The sequence below is a fragment of the Hyla sarda genome, chromosome 4 (genome assembly GCF_029499605.1).
Source record: "Hyla sarda isolate aHylSar1 chromosome 4, aHylSar1.hap1, whole genome shotgun sequence".
NCBI classification, from domain to species: domain Eukaryota; kingdom Metazoa; phylum Chordata; class Amphibia; order Anura; family Hylidae; genus Hyla; species Hyla sarda.
Genome location: NC_079192.1, coordinates 75,362,644 through 75,383,475, shown reverse-complemented (window position 1 = coordinate 75,383,475; position 20,832 = coordinate 75,362,644). Strand labels below are relative to the sequence as shown.

At 44.5% G+C, this 20,832-nt stretch overlaps 1 protein-coding gene across 2 annotated transcripts in view; it reads left to right on the top strand.

Moving 5' to 3' along the window:
- Positions 1-6,591: 6,591 nt before the first annotated feature.
- The window catches only part of RASSF2 (Ras association domain family member 2), a 64,735-nt gene continuing 50,494 nt past the window's right edge, over positions 6,592-20,832 (top strand). The window contains exon 1 of one of the 2 annotated variants that reach the window (XM_056571390.1): positions 6,592-6,773. The gene's annotated coding sequence lies outside the window, so the exon portion shown is untranslated. Of the gene's footprint in view, positions 6,774-20,406; positions 20,555-20,832 lie in introns of those variants that run through there. The other variant, XM_056571391.1, reaches the window with a different exon arrangement.

Below are 20,832 nucleotides of genomic sequence, written 5' to 3'. Positions count from 1 at the left end.
CCTGAGACAGAAAGGCCTCAATGTAGACTTTAAAGTTACTCCTGATATATGTGATGCCTGATATGTGTAGTTTTCTTTTCCTCCTGGTCAGCGCTTGTGTTCATTTATATATTTTCTCTCTTTTGTTTCAGAATTGGGTCAGGAGTTTGGAGGGATTCCCCAGTACAAGTTGGAGCAGATGATGGACATTTATGTGAACAACAATTGCGGCAGATAAGTCCTGAATGGGTTAAATAATACAAGAGTCTACATACCATCTGTACTTTTATTTTTATAATTTTTTTGTATTTACATTTTTTGTACTACATTCTTGGATCCTGATCCTGCTTGGAAGGGCTAGATGATCTACAGAGTGGGCCATTTAGATGGATACACCTTAATAACATGGGAATGGTTGGTGATATTAAATTCCTGTTTGGCACATTAGTATATGTGAGGGGGGGAAACTTTTCAAGATGGGTGGTGACCATGGCGGCCATTTTGAAGTCGGCCATTTTGAATCCAACTTTTGTTTTTTCAATAGGAAGAGGGTCATGTGACACATCAAACTTATTGGGAATTTCACAAGAAAAACAATGATGTGCTTGGTTTTAAGTAACTTTATTCTTTCATGAGTTATTTACAAGTTTCTGACCACTTATAAAATGTATTCAATGTGCTGCCCCTTGTGTTGGATTGTCAATGCAACCATCTTCTCCCACTCTTCACACACTTATAGCAACACCGCAGGAGAAATGCTAGCACAGGCTTCCAGTATCCGTAGTTTCAGGTGCTGCACATCTCGTATCTTCACAGCGTAGACAACGTATCTTCACGGCATAGACCATGTCCCGCCCCTGGGTGTGGAAACCATGTTGCTGTATCAATGCTGAAGTTGAACTGTAAAGATCCGCCCCTTGTTGCAGGGGAGCGGAAGTCAGCGCTGCACCGCTGATGCACTTCCGGCCGGCGGCCATTTTCCTGAATCCCTGCTTAAAAGGTGCAGCGGCACCGGATCAGTTTGCCAGAAGTCTGTGAGTGGAGTAACATGGCGAAACAGACAAGCACGAGGTTGGAGAGTCCCAAGATGGCGTTAGAGGCCCGGAAAGTTGCCGTGGTGCACATGTTCCAAGAGCTGGTAGATCGTCTACAATGGATCTCTGTCGGACCGCGAAGTGGCCTGCTACCAAGTTCTGCTGCCCGAGGACGATGGAGACTGGCCAGCAACCCCGACAGAGGGAACGCCGACATCTTCCCGAGGTTCATCGCCGGTGAGGATGCTCCCCCACCACTGGACCTGGGGATCTTGGGCAGAGATCCATACAGAGGAGTCAAAAGTGAGTACTCCGGCTGAGGCAGCTTTTTCTACCATCCTTCTACCCCTAGCCCAGGTCCAGAAATCTGTAGTACACCCCCGGTCAACACCGCTGCCCTGGTGGCTATTCGGCGATGGGCCGCAAGTATTCCGTGATATACCTGAGTACATGTCAAAGCTACCTAAGATGGCTGCCACCACTCCCAAGTACACCCCAAGTCGAGGAGCAGCTGTATCCACAACAGATGTGCCCAGGCCTATTCCTAGCATTGACTAGGTTTGGCCTACTCACCCGGCACCAACTAAAGTGCCTCGGCCTACTCCTGCTGAGGAAGAGGTTTGGCCTACCAAACAGGCAGCAACTACTTTTCCCCCTAGTAGCGCAAGCTGCTGCAGTGCAAATGGTGGTCACCATCAGCCCCACCATTACCGAGTCTACCTTATCCTGGGTAAACTGGAATAGCCGAGTGAGTCCATTGGAGGGGGCACAGTCCTGTGGACCCCGTTATATGTCCCAGCCTAGGAAGCAGTCTGACAGGCGAGGCTGGGATGGTAAATATCCTGGCTGAAGAGTCTACATGTGATAACTTTGCTACCAAGTCACTAACTATGTTTTGTGAAGTACTATTGTTGTTTTCAGGTTCCTGCAACATTTAAGAAAAGTGCCTGGTGAACTCACCAAGAACTCATGTAACCATTTGCATAAGTGTAGGTGCCCAGCTTCTAGCCGTGATCCTTTACTGAGAACTTCATTATTGTCGTTGTTGTATTGTTTCAGGCACATTGTAATAAATGTATTTGTACAAAAACCTCTGAGTGTTTAATGTCTTTTATACCCCTGGCAATTTGTATAGGAGGTACCCTGACTATGTCAGATGAAGCGTACTCACTGCCTCACTGCCAGGGACAGTTACCAGCCAGATACACAGAGAATAGTAATAGTACCTTTGTATAAAGTTAACAGTATAAATATGTGTAAAAATGATATCTAGTCATTCTAGCATAGATAATACTAATGTCATGTACATAGTGCTTTGTATATAACCTAGTCAAATTTCATGACTAGGTAGGACTGTAGCTAATCAGTCTATAATCCCAGTCCATAATAGTCAATAATGTCAAATGTCTAACCACTTTCCTGTCCATCTTGTACAGGGTGCTCTACTGGCCAGAGAGTTCTCCTGGGAGCTAGATAAACACGTATAGTGACAGAGCTACCATGTATAAAGGAAATATTGTTATGTTGTCTAAAAATCTGTAGCTAAGTGTATAGTGTACTGGGGAGAAGTAGCTATAGCCGAAGGGCCCCAGCAGCTAAGGCATTCGGATAGAAAGCCTCAGGCAACCCGATCCGAATCAAATGTGTTTATGTATGCAGTTGCAAGACTCAAAAACTTCACATGTCTAACCATCCCAGTTATCCATACTTGCTAAAAAGGAGCATGTAAGGACATTCTCACCAATGCTGCATGGACTTGTCCCCAGTTATTTGTTGTTTATTCCTCAGACCTGAGAAGGTCATTCTGTATCAATGCCCCAGGAACTGTTTGTATCAGGAGGCCCCAGTGGCTACTTTAATGTCTGCCCTCCAGGACTGGGCACTGAGGATGGCATTTGTTAAGAGGGGGAGTTTGTGGTGGCCCAGGCACCCCTGTATCCTTGCTGCCCTGTCAGGCAGCCTCCATACAGTGCCCTTTTGGTCACTTGACATGCTTGATAAAGACTGTTAAGACAGTCGAAATGTTGCATCCCTGTTTGAGGAATAAACTTTACTTGTTTCACTGAAAATCAGAGTTCTGTGGGAGATTTGCTTTGTTCTGCTCACTACGGCCGCCTGTGACCTGGGCTGCGATTGGGCCCGCTTGCACCCGTAGCAACCGCTAACTTGAATGGTTGTGCTACTCCTAACTACTTTTATCTATCTATCTCATATCTATTTATCTATCTCTCTCATATCTATCTATCTATCTATCATCTATCTATCTTTCTCTCATATCTATCTATCATCTATCTATCTCTCTCTCATATCTATCTTTCTATCTATCTATCTATCTATCTATCAATCATCTATCTATCTATAATATCTATCTATCTCTAATATCTCTCTACCTCATATCTATCTATCGATCTATCTATCTCATATCTATCTATTTATCTCATTTCTATCTATCTCATATCTATCTATTATCTATCTATCAATCATCTATCTATCTATTCATCTATTTATCTCATATCTATCTATTATCCATCTATCTATCTATCTATTGATCATCTATCTATCTATCTATCTATCTATCTATCTATCTATCTGTGGTAGCCCTGGGGGGTGTAGGGTAGTTGGGATGTTGTGGTAGGTAAGGGGTTAATGTTAACCCTAGAGTTCGTGACGCCAGGCTGAGGGCTGGTATGCTGAGGTAATTCTCCGGCCTATCGCCGCCCTTCCCAGAAACGATAGGTGCATGTAATAAAAATGACTGAAGGTCCACAAGGTACTTGAACTTGAACAAACTTTACTTAAGTGCTTGCAGTACATCCAATGAACAATGACAGTCTCATGGCAAACAGTCTTTATAGATCTCAATGGCTGACAATTGTTGCGGACCTTGAGTAAAATTAAAGTCTCTGAATTTAGGGTAATTATTGCGGATCCGTCTGGATTTAGGGGATAGATAAGGTCTGGTGATCCTGCAGAGTGTTTAGGGATTGATACACTCGCGATCCTAGATATATCGGCCGTTGCCGCAAGGCTCAGGCCTAACTCACTGCGATAGACAGCTGTGCAGATCCTGCTCGTTTGACAGCCCGGGAACAAGAGAGAGAACAATGGCCGCTGCTCCCTTATATGGGCAGGGGGTGGGGCAAATCTGATTGGTCCAAACATCTGTCATTCACTGTTACACAGTGTGCTGGGATCAGTGGCGTAGCGTTGGTTGTCAGCACCCGGGGCAAGGCAAGTAATTTGCGCCCCCTAACCCGTGGATTTTAGCACTCGAGTCTCCTCCACTAGATTAGTTAAAGAAACCCTTACCCCCTAAGCACATGTATTGTTTGTTATGAAAATACTGATGTCATTAAAGTAAAATGCATCTAAATACAAGTTTATTTTCAAACACTTTATTGAGTGCGAACATGCATTACACAGTCTCCACATTTTCAGCAGGTCTATGAATACAAATCTACAAATGTAGTAACCTAGCATGGGCCATGCTATTATATGTCGTCTCACAACCATCCTAAACTACAAAAAATATCAAGAACAAAAACTAAACATCAAAATGGAACCGAACCCTGGAGATGATCCAAGGCACATGACTTTGGGTATTAAAAGTAAGCGGCAAATGTCAGGGGGGCATTATATGTGCATTATATGGGCACATGACAGGGGGCCCCTGTCATGTGCCCCCACATATAATGCCCCCCTGTCATGTGCCCCCACATATAATGCCCCCCTGACATGTGACCCTGACTTATAATGTCCCCTGTCCTGTGCCCCTCACATATAATGCCCTATGCCCTGTGCCCCTCACATATAATGCCCCCCTGACATGTGCCCCTCACGTATAATGCCCCCTGAGGGGGCAGGACAGGGGGCATGATATGTGAAGGGCATATGTCAGGGGGGGGCATTATATGTGAGGGGCACAGGACATGGCGTATTATATATGAGGGGCACATGACAGGGGGGGGGGTCCTGTCATCTGCCCCCACATATAATGCCCCCCTGACATGTGCCCCTTACTCATCATTTGGCCCTCTCACTTATAATTTGCTCCCCCCTCCCCTTTCTCATGCCCGTCACCTTTCTCCCACGCTGCGGCAGCTCCATTCCAGCAGTCAGTGAGAGCCGCGGGGACGTGATCTCCGGGCGCCGGCGCGATGATGTGATGTCATCGCGCCGGCCTGCCATGATTGGCTCTCACTGACTGCAGGAATAGAGCAGCCACGGCGTGTGATAGCAAGGTGACGGGCGTGAGAAAAGGGTGGTGGAGCGGGACAGCCGACAGCTCCCGCTCCACAATGCGATAGTTCAGGAAGAGGGGCAACAATCTCGGGGGGGGGGGGGCAACAGTGGGCGGCGACCCGGCGGCTCGGATCGGATTCGCACAGCCAGCACTGCAGAGAGAGTGAGTGAGCCAGGCAGGGGCAGAGAGCTGTGAGTGCGAGCGCGCCCCCCCAGATGGTGCGGCCGGCCCCCCCTGCACCCCCCATGCTATGCCTTTGGCTGGGATTGACTACATCACAAGGACCTCCAAAGGTCCTCAAGCAGAAATACCATAAAGTTTGCCTAATCACGTGACCCGCAGGTCCTGCTACGCTATAGACAGGTAATTAACTATTTATAGGCATTGATATAATATTTACATGCTTCCTAAGTAAGTTATTGGAGCAATAACTATCTGGATGAGAGGTGACTAGGGGTGAACTAGACGATGGGGACCCCAACATCCTAGGGACTCTGGCTAAGGGGACCCACCCAAGCAGGTACTGGATAGGATACGGTACCGGGACACCACATATCTATCTATCTATCTATCGATTCTAAACAAGGATAAGTTGGCCAGCACATACTGATACCAAACTACTGCATGGACCCGGCTGCTTCATTCTCCTGTTCATATCTATCTATCTCATATCTATCTATCTCATATCTATTTATATATCTCATATCTATCTATCTATCTATCTATCTCATATCTATCTATCTCATATCTATTTATATATCTCATATCTATCTATCTATCTATCTATCTATCTATCTATCTATCCATCTATCTATCTATCTATCTCATATCTATCTATCTCATATCTATCTATCTATCTCATATCTATCTATCTATCTATCTCTCATATCTATCTATCTATCTCATATTTATCTATCTAATATCTAACTATCTATCATACTCTCTGATATGTATCTATCTTTTTGTAGATTTTCTGCATCAATTACACCCCATGTGAACACAGCCTTACATGCACCCGGTATATCGCCTTTGGCCATACATTTCTCACCGCCCTCTCTCCCTTCTGTCCATACACCCATATCCCATCTTTCTGATATGTCCTGATGGGTTGTTTTACTTCCCGGCTGGATAGTCTCCATGTTTTCGGGACATACAGTGTATCGGATGGCCTATGTATCACTTAGCAACTTTCCCACGTCCCTTGAAGTATGACAAAGGCTGTCCCCCCTCCCATCTCCTGCCATACACCAGTATTTGCTGCCTCCTCAGACAGATGCTGTGACCACCCCCCCTCCTCCCTTTCTTAGCATTGTCTGAGAGAGTCTACGCCCCATTGATCCAGCCGATCCAATAAGGGTAAGGCGGAGGCACCACCACCAGCTGTTATTGGGCAGCAGGAAGGAATACTGAGCCATCTATCACAGTATAGTGAGTATAGACCCTGCTCCTCTATACACTGACTTCCCTATATTGATGGAGAGAGGGGCAGAGACTGCACCCTGGGAGGACACTATAAGGTGAGAACACTCCAATTCCCATGATGTCTCTATAACCTTCTTTGTCTGCTGCTAACCCTATCTGCGTCTTATTTCTAACCCATTCCTGTTTTGTTATCTGGGCTGATACTGTAGAAACGTGCAGATGTAGCAGAGCTCAGCTTGTCATTTTGTAGCATCATCATAATACGCTGCTGAGATAATGCAGTAGGTTCCCCATCAATCCTATGGAAAACCGTACACAGGGATGTGACGATGACTTGCGCCAAAGAACATACTCTGCTTCCCTACAGCGGCGTACAGCCAGGCCTTGTCGATAACGAAGTTGCGTGCTCTAATATCTTGGCCTCTGTCATTGTAGATAGGGTTAAACTTGATTCTTTGGCGCGCAGGCTGTGTATTGAGTAAAATGCATTCTGCTGGCAGGACGGCAACTTTCCTGCATTCCCTGACACTGCTCATTCTGCGTTAACCCCTGTATTGATGAGCCTTAGGCTTCTGGTTCTTCAGATCTGCATGCGTACATTGGTGATAGGCAGATGTAGTATGGACGAGTTAGTCATTCCACATATATTGCAGTGAGGACGTGTTCACCTTGGTATTACATAGGACTGCAGGTAACAGAATTATGTTAACACCGTGATACTCCAACATACTTGTAAATGACAAATTCATCTCTGCTGCATCTGTAAGAATGAGTGGTCATATATATATATATATATATATATATATATATATATATATATATATATACACATACATACATACAGTGTATATATATATATATATATATACACAGGTATATACATGAAAAAATAGTATGAAGAAAGGCCCAGCACTCACCAAAGTTACAGTCAAGGTGATACTTTTATTCACATGACGTGGTGTCAAGAACAGGATGCGTTTCGGCAATATGCCTTCCTCTGCTGAAGACAGCAGAGGAAGGCATATGGCCGAAACGCGTCCTGTTCTTGACAACACGTCATGTGAATTAGAGCTGGGCGGTATGACCAAATGTGTGTATCACGGTATTTTTGTAACTTATGGCGGTTCCACGGTATTTAACAGTATTTCTCCCCCCCTCCCCCCAAATCATGTGACCCGCGAACGCTGTTCTGCCCCCCCTCTCCAATTAATTATCAGTCCAGCGCTGCGCTGTCCCCATCGGGGTACTACTCACTTCACCCGCAAGCGCTGCCCTTCTGGTCCTCCTGTTTGTTGTGGGCCGCCGGCGCTGACACTCTATACTGTACGCTGTATCCCTATGCCCGCCCTGCAAAAGATAAACAAAACATCAGCCCCACGCTCTTCCTGGGGACGGGAACGTCGGTGAGCCTTCAGCCTTTCACCAGCCACAGCGATGTTCCGCCTCGGCCGGTGATAGGCTGAGCCCACTGTCATGTAAGAAGCCAGCTTCTTACATAACAGTGCGCTCAACCTATCACCGGCCGAGGCGGAACATCGCTGCGGCCGGTGATAGGCTGACGGCTCTCCGACATACCCAGGAAGCTGGTCCGGACCGACGGGGAATGTGAGTTAAAGTTTATTTTGTTTATCTTTTGCAGCCCGGGCATAGGGATATAGCGTACAGTATAGAGTGTCTATGCCGGCGGCCCGCAACAAACAGGAGGACCAGGAGGGCAGCGCTTGCGGGTGACATAAGATTAGTTCCCTGATGTGGGGACAACGCAGAGCTGGGTTGATAATTCATTCATTCCCGAGGGGGAGGGGCCTGGTTGCGGTATGGGAAAAATTCATATCGAGCAGCACAAAAATTTCGGTATTCGGTATGAACCAATATACCGCCCAGCCCGAATGTGAATAAAAGTATCAACTTGACTGCAACTTTGGTGAGTGCTGGGCCTTTCTTCATACTGTTAGTGCTACTCTGCCACGTGCACCACCGCCACGGAAGTGCCGACCACTACCTTCTATATATATGAATAGATCTGCATGCGATGTGTATGCTACAGAAAAATACAGTAGGTGTAACAAGTTTCAAACTAATACAAGATCCGCTATAACTTGGGCCCTGACCTATCAAGAAAATGAAACTTTTACAAAGAAGAGGCAATTTAGGACAACCACACGGCCATTATGTTTTCCCTAAAATTCAGATGAAAATAAGGGTTTTACATGCTATAGAAATATCACAGGCATCGCCTACTATCATCTGAGTACATGATCCATGGTATCTATAGGGGTTGTCCCACAATGGTTTTCTCCACCTTCCTCCCTCACAGGTTTAGATTGTGAGCCCCAATGGGGACAGGGACCAATTTGAGTGTACAGTAACCCCCCGACCTGCGATGGCCCCGACATATGATAAAATCGACATACAATGCTTTTATATGTCGGGGCCATCGCATTAACTGCTATTCGACAGCGCAAAATGCTTAAGCTGCTGTCGGATAGCAGTTTAAGCATCCCGGGCAGGTTCACTTCCCTATTCCCGCTGCTCCGGGTCCACTTTGCGATCCTCCGGCGTCTTCCGCATCTTCTCCAGGGTCCGGGCCTCGCTTTCCGGCGTCGTTATTATGTCACTACGCACGCCATGCCGGCGCAGCAGCGTAATAACGTCACCAGAAAGCGAGGCCCGGACCCTGCAGAAGATGCGGAAGAAGCCGGAGGATCGCGAAGAAGACACCGGAGCAGCATACAGCATCGGGAGCAGTGAGGACCTGGTCCGGAGCGGCAGGGACAGGTAAGTACAGCTTCCTATACTTTACATTGCACGGATCCCTCAACATACGATGGATTCGACAAACGATGGGTCTTTTGGAACGAATTACCATCGTATGTTGAGGGACCACTGTACAGCGCTGCGGAGTCTGTGTGCGCTATATAAATAAAGAGTCATTATTATTATTCTAATGGTCATGTATCCAATACCTGATTGCGGGGGTTACTATAATGGGGGTCCCAAGCCCACCAATCCTCCTCACTGCATGATCAAAGTAAGGAGGAGTATAAATGGAGTGGAAGTTGAGAATGTACTGTGCTTCTGCATTCTAGTCCAGTGTTTCCCAACCAGGGTGCCTCCAGCTGTTGTAAAACTACAACTCCCAGCATGGCCGGACAGCCAAAGGCTGTCCGGGCATGCTGGGAGTTGTAGTTTTACAACAGCTGGAGGCACCCTGGTTGGGAAACATTCTTCTAGTCTAGGAGGCTGACAGATATAGCTGGGCTCTGACAGCCCCACAGACATTGAATTGGGCGGCACTGTGAATGCCTGACCACCATCATTCATACTCCTCTGTACTGAGTAGTGTTGGGCGTAAATATTTGCATTTCGAATTTTTATCGCAAATTTGTGAATTCTCCAATACTGCGAATATATTCGCTATATATTCGAAATTACGAATATTTACTTTTCCCGCATATTCGCATATTCCTTCTTTTCACTTGTGGGCCAATTAGAATGATGCCAATACACTTGTCAGAGGTTATCAACAACATCCCTAGCAACCAATAGTAAAGTTGCCCACCCCCTCACTGTGTTCTTTCTCGAATATGCGAATATAACGAATACGCAAAATTCGCGAATATAGGACGAATATTCATCTATATATCCGCGAAATATCGCAAATTCGAATATGGCCAATGCCGCTCATCACTAACAGTGAGAAGGAACAGGGGGTTCTGCCCCCCCCTTCTATAAATCGTGGGGCCCTAGTATTCAGAAAAGTATCCTCGTACATGCATTGCTAGCGGCCACAGCTAGCGCTATGTTTATGATCACTGCCGGCTGGTCTTGGAGTTACCACTTTAAAAGGGTACTCCGGTGAAAACCTTTTTTCTTTTAAATCAACTGGTGCCAGAAAGTTAAACATATTTGTAAATTACTTCTATTAAAAAATCTTAATCCTTCCAGTTCTTATTAGCTGCTGAATACTACAGAGGAAATTCCTTTCTTTTTGGAACACTGATGTATGCTAAGGGCAGCATAGTGGCTTAGTGGTTAACACTGCTGCCTTGCAGTGCTGGGGCCTTGGGTTCAAATCCCACTAAGGATAACAATAGATAAATAAAGACTTATTATTATTATAATAACATCAGCAGAGAGCACTGTGCTCGTGATGTCATCAAAGAGCATTCCAAAAAGAAAAGAATTTCCTCTGTAGTATTCAGCAGCTAATAAGTACAGGAAGGATTAAGATTTTTTAATAGAATTCATTTACAAATCTGTTTAACTTTCTGGAGCCAGTTGATTTAAAAGAAAAAAGGTTTTCATCGGAGTACCCCTTTAAGGCTGGAACGCCACAGATTTTTTTTTTTTTGGAAAAAACGCCATTAAAAACACCAATTTTCCAGCACAGCGTTTTTTCAGTGAAAAAGCGCCACGGCCAGATGTTAGCTGCAAGTCAATAGTAAACTGCAAAATGCCAGCTTCACTTGGCATTTTTCAGTTTGGCGTTTTTTAAATCCTTTTGGCGTTTTTCAGCAATTTCGGGCTCAGAGGCTGGATTTTCAAAACGCCCGACAAAACCTAGTTTGGCGTTTTTTGCCCTGAAATCGTGGCGTTTTCCTCCCATAGAAGTCTATGGGAGAGCAAAAACGCCAAGAAAAACGCCATGTTGCATTTTTGCAGGTGGTTTTTATTTTTTTTGGGACTTTGGCGATCCCAAAAAATTATGGAGATACCTTTTTTTTATAAAAATTTCGTAGGGTACCATAAAAAAAAAATAATAAAAAAAGATACAGTAGTGATGGAAAAAATTGTATCTAACGAAATGTATCTTTTTTATTATGAAATGTTTATTAATTTTTAAACAGGGATCAATTTATGTGAGCGGGTAAAGCGCTAAAAATGTAGCCAACAATAATAAATATGTAGTGTGTGTGTGTTTTTCACTTTATTTAATTTTTTTACATTTTTTTAGGTAGTACTACTACTCCCAGCATGGAACACACTGTTCCATGATGGGAGTAGTACCTGTACTAATTGACAGATCGCCCGTTGCGTTCCTCCTGTATAATGTATAGGTGCGGCGGCCACTCTTGGTCCCCTGCACTGACTTATATATACACATATTCATATTTCCCGCAGAGCTGTGATTGGCCAGATGGTTCCAGCCAATCACAGCTCTCTGTGAGAAATCGGAATTTGTATATTTACGGCGTGCAGGGGACCATAGGAGAGCGGCCGCCGCATCCATACATTATACCGGAGGTGCCAGCAGGTGTCAGGAGTGATACCCGCAGTGATCTTTCCTTAATTACAAGTACTACTGCTCCCAACATGGAGTACACTCTGCTTAATGCTGGGAGCTGTAGTACCTGCATTAATAGACAGATCGCAGCAGGTGTCAGAAGTTACACTCGCTGTGATCTGTCTATTAATGCAGGTACTACAGCTCCCAGCATGGAGCAGAGTGTGCTCCATGTTGGGAGTAGTAGTACCTGCAGACATCACAGTGGATGTCACTACTGACACCCGCTGTGATCGTCCTATCTATAACAGAGATGGAGCGGCTGTATACATCGCTCACATCCCTGCTCTGCACTATGCTCCGGGCCGGCCACTCATTCATTGATCTTTTCCTCAGAGCTGCGATTGGCTGCAACCATCCGGCCAATCACAGCTCTAGGTGGAAAATATGAATAGAACATCACTCAGAGTACAGAGCAGAGGTGTGAGCGCTGTATAGTGCCGCTCTGCTTCTCTGCTATATAATGGACGATTGCATCAGGTGTCAGACATACACCCGGGGCGATATGTCTATAGTACAGGTACTACTACTCCCAGCATGGAACAGTGTGTTCCATGCTGGGAGTAGTAGTACTACATAAAAAAATTGAAAGAAAAGTTAAACACACACTCGTTACAAAAAAACTATTAAAACTTTGTTATAAAAAATAAACATTTAGTTAAATACATTTTTACATCCCTACTGCATCCCTTTTTTTTTTTTGTACCCAACTATTTAAAAAAATGCAAAAGGGGCCAAAAAAAGGCAGATTACACACAAAGGTAAAAACACCACAAAAAAATGCCAAAATGCAGGGAAAAACTGTGGCAGTTTTTCTGGCATTTTTTCTGGCGTTTTTATGCCACAAAAATCGCAGGGCAAAAATCTCAGTGGAGTCCTAGCCTAAAGGGGTACTCTGGTGGAAAACATTCATTTTTTAAAATCAACTGGTGCCAGAAAGTTAAACAGATTTGTAAATGACTTCTATAAAAAAAAATCTTTATCCTTCCAGTACTTTTTAGCAGGTGTGTGCTACAGAGGAAATTCTTTTCTTTTTGAATTTGTTTTTTGTCTTGTCCACAGTGCTCTCTGCTGACATCTTATGCCCGTATCAGGAACTGTCGAGAGCAGGAGAAAATCCTCATAGCAAACCTATGCTGCTCTGGACAGTTCCTTACACGGACAGAGGTGTCAGCAGAGAGCACTGTGGACAAGACAAATAAGAAATTCAAAAAGCAAAGAATTTCCTCTGTAACATACAGCTGCTAATAATTACTGGAAGGATTAAGATTTTTTAATAGAAGTAATTTACAAATCTGTTTAACTTTCTGGCACCAGTTCATTTAAAAAAACAGAGTACCCCTTTAAGCAGTATCAAGTCCAGGTGCAGCCGGTAGTTATTGAGGAATTGCCAGTGCTAGTGGTTAACGCTGGCGAATTAACGGGCCAAGTCGCTGCTTAAAGCGCCAACTAAAGAATCAGCTGCCAATAATGATAAATGCAGCGCTTTGCCATGACTGCTAACACTGCACGTAAGAGCGGCCTTAGACGTGTCCAACAGTATCCCACCGAAACCGAGATGCCGATGTTTACTGTAATGGAGAGCAGCGAGCGCCATTCATTTCGATGGACCGAATGGATTCACCTAGTGACTCACTTCAGGATGTATGCACCATTTTAAAAGGACGGGACAACCCAGCAGACCGTGCTTTTGAGTTCGCTGTAATTAACACATACGAAATGAAATGAAATGGCATCCGCTGCTCTCATTGGCACCCTGTTTTTGGCAGGATGCTGACCGATACAACTAATGGGAGTCAAAAATGAAGAGAGTCTAAGGCTAGGTTCAGACTACGGAATCTCCGGGCAGAAAATTTCCACCTGGAGATTTCGAGTGCAGCCAGCGCTAAGACCGCGCGGACACTGCAGTCTCCAATAGACTGCAATGTGTTCCGTGAGTATTTCCATCTGAAGAATGGGCAACGCCATTCTTCAGGAGGAAATTTTCAAGAGGATTTTCCATTCACAAATTCCGCTTTACAAATTCTGAAGTGTGAACAGAAACCCATTCACTATACAGTACATTTTAGTAAGCGGAATTTCTATGGAATTGGCGCACTTCAGAATGGTTCTAGCGCCAGCATGTTCTGCCCACGCCTCCTATTTCCAGAATGTCCTCCTGTGTTTTCCAGCTGGACATTCCTCAAAATTTCTGCTGTGTGAACATGGCCTACAGCTGGGTTCACACTGCATTAGGGCTTCCGTCAGACGTATCCCGCAGAAAATAGGATGCTGACGTACACTGTAACAGGTGACATTCATTTCAATGGCCTGAATGGATTGAACGTTCGAGCTGTTTCATGCTATTTTTTAGGGGGCTGGATAATGCAGCAGACTGCGTCTTTGAGACCGCTAAAAACAGCACATATGACCAAGGCCATTGAAATAAATGGCATCTGTTGCTCTCGGTTACAATGTACATCGGCATCCTGATGGAATTCAACGCAGTATGAACCTAGCCTTAGCTGGATGGTTGTAGGGGATCTGACCTCAGGTTGACATGACAGGGTCACCAAATGAGGCACATGGAACAGGCTCAGGCCGCTTTCACATGAATCTAAGTCACATCTGACTTGTAAATTGTAGTTTAAAGCTAATGTAAATGTATGGGACTAGCCACATAAGGAATTACCCTAGGGGCAGATGGCATTAACCCCTTGTATTCATGGCGCCAGGGCGTGGTTTATTCTCAATACCACCCAAAGGTATACTGCTGGATCCTGGGCTAGGCACAGGGCAATAATAACTCCGATGCCAAGTTACGGACAACGGTAGCTTTATTGTGTGGCAGATGGAACAGTCTATACAGTGTAGCCAGGCCCATGGAGGTTGACTTGACAATAGATAACAGTGACTGACTTGACTTGAGACTAACTAAGCTGTGACTGTAGCTTACGTGTAGACTTGTGGCTGCAGGACGGACTTGAGGCCTCCTATGACTCCAGACACACTCTAGGACTTAACTGCACGGGACCTTAGCAAAGACTTAACTGGAAATCAAGAGCAAAAGAGAGCGAGCTAGCTCCACCCAGGGCTTAAATGGGGGAGACTAGGAGGGGTCCCATAGATCACCCTTAAGTCACATGGTCACTGATACCTCACGGATTACACTCACATGACAACTGGTGATCACATGTTAACATTTCTTAAAGCAATAACACTCTTATATACATTTTACAGTATAACACATGGCAGAAAAAATATATATACATAAGGGGACAGGTGTGGTGGTGCCGGGGGACACTGCAGGGAGGCTGCCTGACAGGGCAGCAAGGGTACAAGGGTATAACTCCTGTACTGGGCCACCACATAAGCGAGCCGCGGGAACAGGATCTCCAGGCGCCGGCACGATTATATGACGTCATCGCACCAGGCTGCCGTGGATCGTGTCCCCGCGGCTTACACGTTGTGTACTCACAGCGTGTGAGGAAGGTTAGTGAAGGGAGGAGCGGGAGCTTACAGCTTCCGCTCCCCCCATGCTCGAGTACGGGGCCCCCCTTGCTACGCCACTGTGCAGCGAGCCGCAAAATCCCGATCCGCGGGTCACAAATGGCCACGGCCGCGAGTTTGAGACCTTTGCCTAACAGCTATCAAAGAGTCTGCAGCCCATATCAGCAAATACAGCTGATATAATCCCTTTAACGCTATAGTACTATGTGCAAAAAACACATCATGTCACAATATAGTGACGCCCAGAGAGGGTCGAGGTCTAAAGCAGCTGCACTATATGGCGCTTTGTTAGCTGGCAGCACTTCCTCATTTTCTTTTTTTACTTGCTGTGATGTGGTTTCCTGTCAGCATTTCACTGCTGTTCTTGTCACTTCATAATTCCTTCTTTATATGTATGTACAGAACACGTTTTATTACAACCTACCCAGGACAGGTTAGCGCCTCGTACATGATGTCAATCAATTGTCTTTTTCGTTTTATCACTATTGTAATTTTGCATTGTAGGGCCACATATACACACTGGGGGAGATTTATCAAAACCTGTGCAGAGGAAGAGTGGTGCAGTTGCCCATAGCAACCAATCAGATTGCTTCTTTCATTTTCCACAGGCCTCTTTAGAGGCCTGTGGAAAATGAAAGAAGCGATCTGATTGGTTGCTATGGGCAACTGCACCACTCTTCCTCTGCACAGGTTTTGATAAATCTCCCCCACTGTTATTTGTGGTCCAGGTTTCCTCCCTGTATGTCTGCCAGCAGTGGGTTTGGATCCCCCCAGCAGAAGGAAATTGGAAAACCCCAATGAAAGGTTTCGCTACTTCGCTCTGTTTCCGCTACAATCTCACTTTTTGGCCTGAAAATATAAGGATAAATACATAAGAAATATCGAGGTAAAATAAGGATCCTAGCATATGCGGCTGTAAGTGTCCTAGCAGTAAGTGTCTTGGGCTATGTTCACATGTTGGAATGTCTGCAAGGAAAATCTCCGTGCGGACATTCCACAGACTGTGGGCGCCGGCATAACATGACTACATGGGAATGTGACGTCTCATAGACAGCAATGCATTCCATGCAGAGACTACAGAAATTGCCAACATGGAAATTGTCAGAAACATCTGGCACAACGCAGCAGAATCCATTGAATATGATGGGACTCTGCTGCTGTGGAATCTTTGTGCAGAATTCCAATGCGGAATTCCACACACAAATTCCGAGGTGTGAACATAGCCTAAGGGTGCGTTCACACTGCAGAATCTCCGCTCGCTGAATTCGGCGAGCGGAGATTCTGTCTGGCGGCCGCCACCGGGGGTACTTCAGCGCTAGGGCTGCAGGGCATTGAGCCGTCACCATTGACAGCTATGCAGTGCTTGCGGAATCCGCGCAAAAAATGAACATGTTCTTTCTTTGCGCGGAACAATTTCAGCGGCGGAATTGTCCGCCGTGGAAATTCCGCAGTGTGAACGGGTCTTGCGAAGACCCATTCACACTAATGTTAAGTTCACACCGCGGAATTCCGCTCGTGGAATTCTGTAGTGTGAATGTACCCTTAGAGTACTTTGTATACAGCAATAAGAACAATCTCTATGGGGGGGGGGGGGAGGGGGGGGTCGTCTGTCCTTCTCTCCTCTCATGTGGCTCCACCATTTTCATGCAGTTGTAGACTCTGTAGCTGACATATAGGTCCCATTCACACAACAGACATTCTTTGCACGGCAGGTGCTGATTCAGTTGGTGCTAGGACCACTCTGACATGTGCCATCTCCATTGACCGCAATGCCTATCCGAGCGAATTCTGCTAAAAGAATGAACATATTCAATTTTTCAGAATTTGAATTTCCATGTTCGGTAGAGTTTTCTGCCGCAGAAATTCTGCTGTGTGCACAGTGTAGCAGAATCCCACTGAAAATAATGGGAGGGTGCTGCAACATAGTTTCCGAGTGGAATTGTTTCTTTAGATTCCACTCTGCCATGTGAATGGTCCCTTGCAAATGTAGAGCTATATGCAGACTGGGCAGCATAGACGAGAAAATTAGATGGAAACTACCTGTACATCTGTGTAAAAAATTCCCGTTTATTTAAGGTGAAAAATAGTTAGCCAATTGGGGCAAACAGGTTGACTTGTTCACATGTTCACACATAACCATTAGTTAGTACTATATGCAGACGGGTCCCACTTTAAAGGGAACCAGTTACCATGAAAATGATGTCTGACCTATCAGCAGCAAGTTAAAGAAGCAGGGGGAGCTGGGCAGATTGATATATTGTTATATATAATGGCACTTTGCATGTGATGATTTAAGGGGTATAGTCACATGTGGTGTCATTTTATGCCATGGCCTACATATTACTTGATCCATGTGTCTCACATGTGGATGGTTTGGATTTGGATGCAGACTTGCTGCAGATTTTGTCTTATACCACACGTGAACCCTTCTTCTGCATCCATATTTGGGCCAAGCAAAAGAGTTTATCCATAAAGAAGAAAAAGTTTAATTGAAAGACTAAAACATCTCCTCAATCTTTGCATCCTGAGGTTATTTTTACACCTAATTTTCTGTTGTACCCCAAAACATTTTTCCATTATTTGGATGTTTTCTGGTACATAAGACAGCCAAAAAACGACTCTCTTTTTGTTTAAGATATGTACAAAGCTCAAATATTGACCTGTTGCCTGACGCGTTAATCAGACCAACGTGAAGGTATCAAGTAGATTTATTTATTCATACAAACAACGTGTTTCGATCTCGGACCAGGATCATCAGGTTATTATTACCATAACTATTACCATAACCTTATCAAGATCCTGGTTCAGGATTGAAACACGTTTCTATGAATGAATAAATAAATCTACTTGATACCTTCACGTCGGTCTGATTAACGCGTCAGGCAACAGGTCAATATTTGAGCTTTCTACACATTAACCTTACCGGACGTAGGGATCCCCGTACCGATCCTGCTCATCGGACGTTTTCTCTCTACATGCTGCTCTAGGTGTGCTCTTAGCACAACACCATCTGGTAAGGGCAACAATTTATATTTTATCCTGCTCTGTATATCCTTGAGGGTCTTCACTAGGGGCACACCAGGGTGTTTTTGTTTTACATTTTACAGTTTTTATTTAATATGGAACTCAATGGGAAAAAGGATTGGTAATGCACGCATGGTATTATTTAATGTCTGTCTTATTACCAAAAGATAGCTACAAATATAGGCCATTTATTTTGTTGGTAAAAGGACGGGCCCAAAAACTGTGTGTAAACATGGCCTATACTACATCAAAAACTAAGAGGCCTAGATGGGGGGTGTTCAGACCATGACCGATAGCTAGAACTTGCTGGGAGAAGAGCATGTTCTGCAAGGCAAACTTACCGGGGGGGGGGGAGGTTTATCAAAACGTGTGTATAGGAAAAGTTGGCCAGTTGCCCCTAGCAACCAATCAGATTGCTTCGTTCATTTTTAAAAAGTCCTCAGAAAAATGAAAGCTTTTGATAAATCTCCCCCACCATGTGAGTCAATGGGATTGCCTCCGTCAGGCATGCATATCTTCCCACTCGTTCTAACAATTGGTTGGGGTCTTTACACTCAGACCTTGACTGATCAAAACTTTTCACATATCTCTAGGACATGTCAAATTAATTTTTTTAAGTGACAGGTACACTTTAAAGGTGAGGGGTTACTATGAACACTTATGCTCCATCTACAGAATAAGGTATAAAGTGTATGGTCAAAGGAGGTCTGACTGCTGGGAGCCCCCGGAATCTCAAAAATGACTATGTTCGCTGCCATTTCATTTATTGTCTTTTGGATATGTGATGATGTGATGAGTGGACAGCAGTATGCATACTTGACTGCTACTTCATTCGGTGGGGAACTTCAGGAGTCCTCTTCTTGAGATCACGGGTGTTCCCAGAAGTTGGACCCCATCAATATCCACTTATCCCTATCTTGTAGATAAGGATAAGTGTTTATGGTGGCACAACCCCTTTAGGACGCTTTCAAATGCTAGTTATTAAAGTGGCAGTCTTACCATGACAATCCCTGTCCATAAATCTCATTAGGTCAAATGGATTCCATTGTTTCCATGATACAACCCATTAAAGGGGTACTCCGGTGGAAAACTATTTTTTTTTTTAAATCAATTGGTGCCAGAAAGTTAGACAGATTTGTCATTTACTTCTATTTGAAAATATTAACCATTCCAGTACTTATCAGCTTCTGTATTCTCCACAGGAAGTTCTATTCTTTTTGAATTTCTTTTCTGTCTGACCACAGTGCTCTCTGCTGACACCTCTGCCCATGTCAGGAACTGTCCAGAGCAGGAGATGTTTGCTTTGGGGATTTGTTCCTACTCTGGACAGTTCCTGAAATGGACAGAGGTGTCAGCAGAGAGCACTGTGGTCAGGCAGAAAAATACTATACAACTTCCTGTGTAGCATACATAAGCTGATTAGTACTGGAAGGATTAAGATTTTTAAATAGAAGTAATTTACAAATCTGTTTATCTTTCTGGCACCAGTTGATTTAAAAAAAAAAATTTCCACCGGAGTACCCCTTTAAAACCACCACAGATATAGCGAGCAGTCTTACTTTACCACCCATGATCCACATTTCAATTCCAGCCATAGATGTCAACTATTTCAGTAGCTTATAGCCAATTTTCTGCAGGTTCTGCAAATTTTCCCCCAAGCTCTAAGAACAATGACCTTCGTCATCTTATCTAACTAGAAGGTGAGGAGATACCATTGTGACAGCTATTACTACACGTGCGCCCTATCCTTTGTCAATCGCTCCCCCATCAGCGTGTAAGAGCGGAAACTCTGTGACTTTAGGAAGGAAGTGACTCTCCCATCACATGGCTCAATGACAGGACCACGTCTATAGTTTCATGTCTACAAACAGGAAGCCCTTATACAATTTTCAAAAAAGGAAGAGAAATTCTGACATTGTAACAACACGCCGAAGTGCGCACATCTGTGGAGTGTATTAGGCTACGGTTACATGCGCTTGGAGCAGGTATTTCTACTGGAATTCTTGAAAATGCGACTGTGTATTCGATAGCATGAATTTTTAGTCTATTGGTTCCTTAGGAATTGTCCAGCTTTATGTAAGTAAAAGTTTTGAAACTTTTGTAATGTATTTGCTTTCAGTTCCTAACCAGTTTTAAGATCTTTTCTTGCTTAAAGGTGTACTCCGGTGGAAAACATTTTTTTTTTTAAATCAACTGGTGCCAGAAAGTTAAACAGATTTGTGAATTACTTCTATTTAAAAATCTTAATCCTTCCAGTACTTTTCAGCTGCTGTATTCTTTTCTTTTTGAAATTCTTTTCTGTCTGACCCCGGTGCTCTCTGCTGACACCTCTTTCCATGTCAGAAACTGTCCAG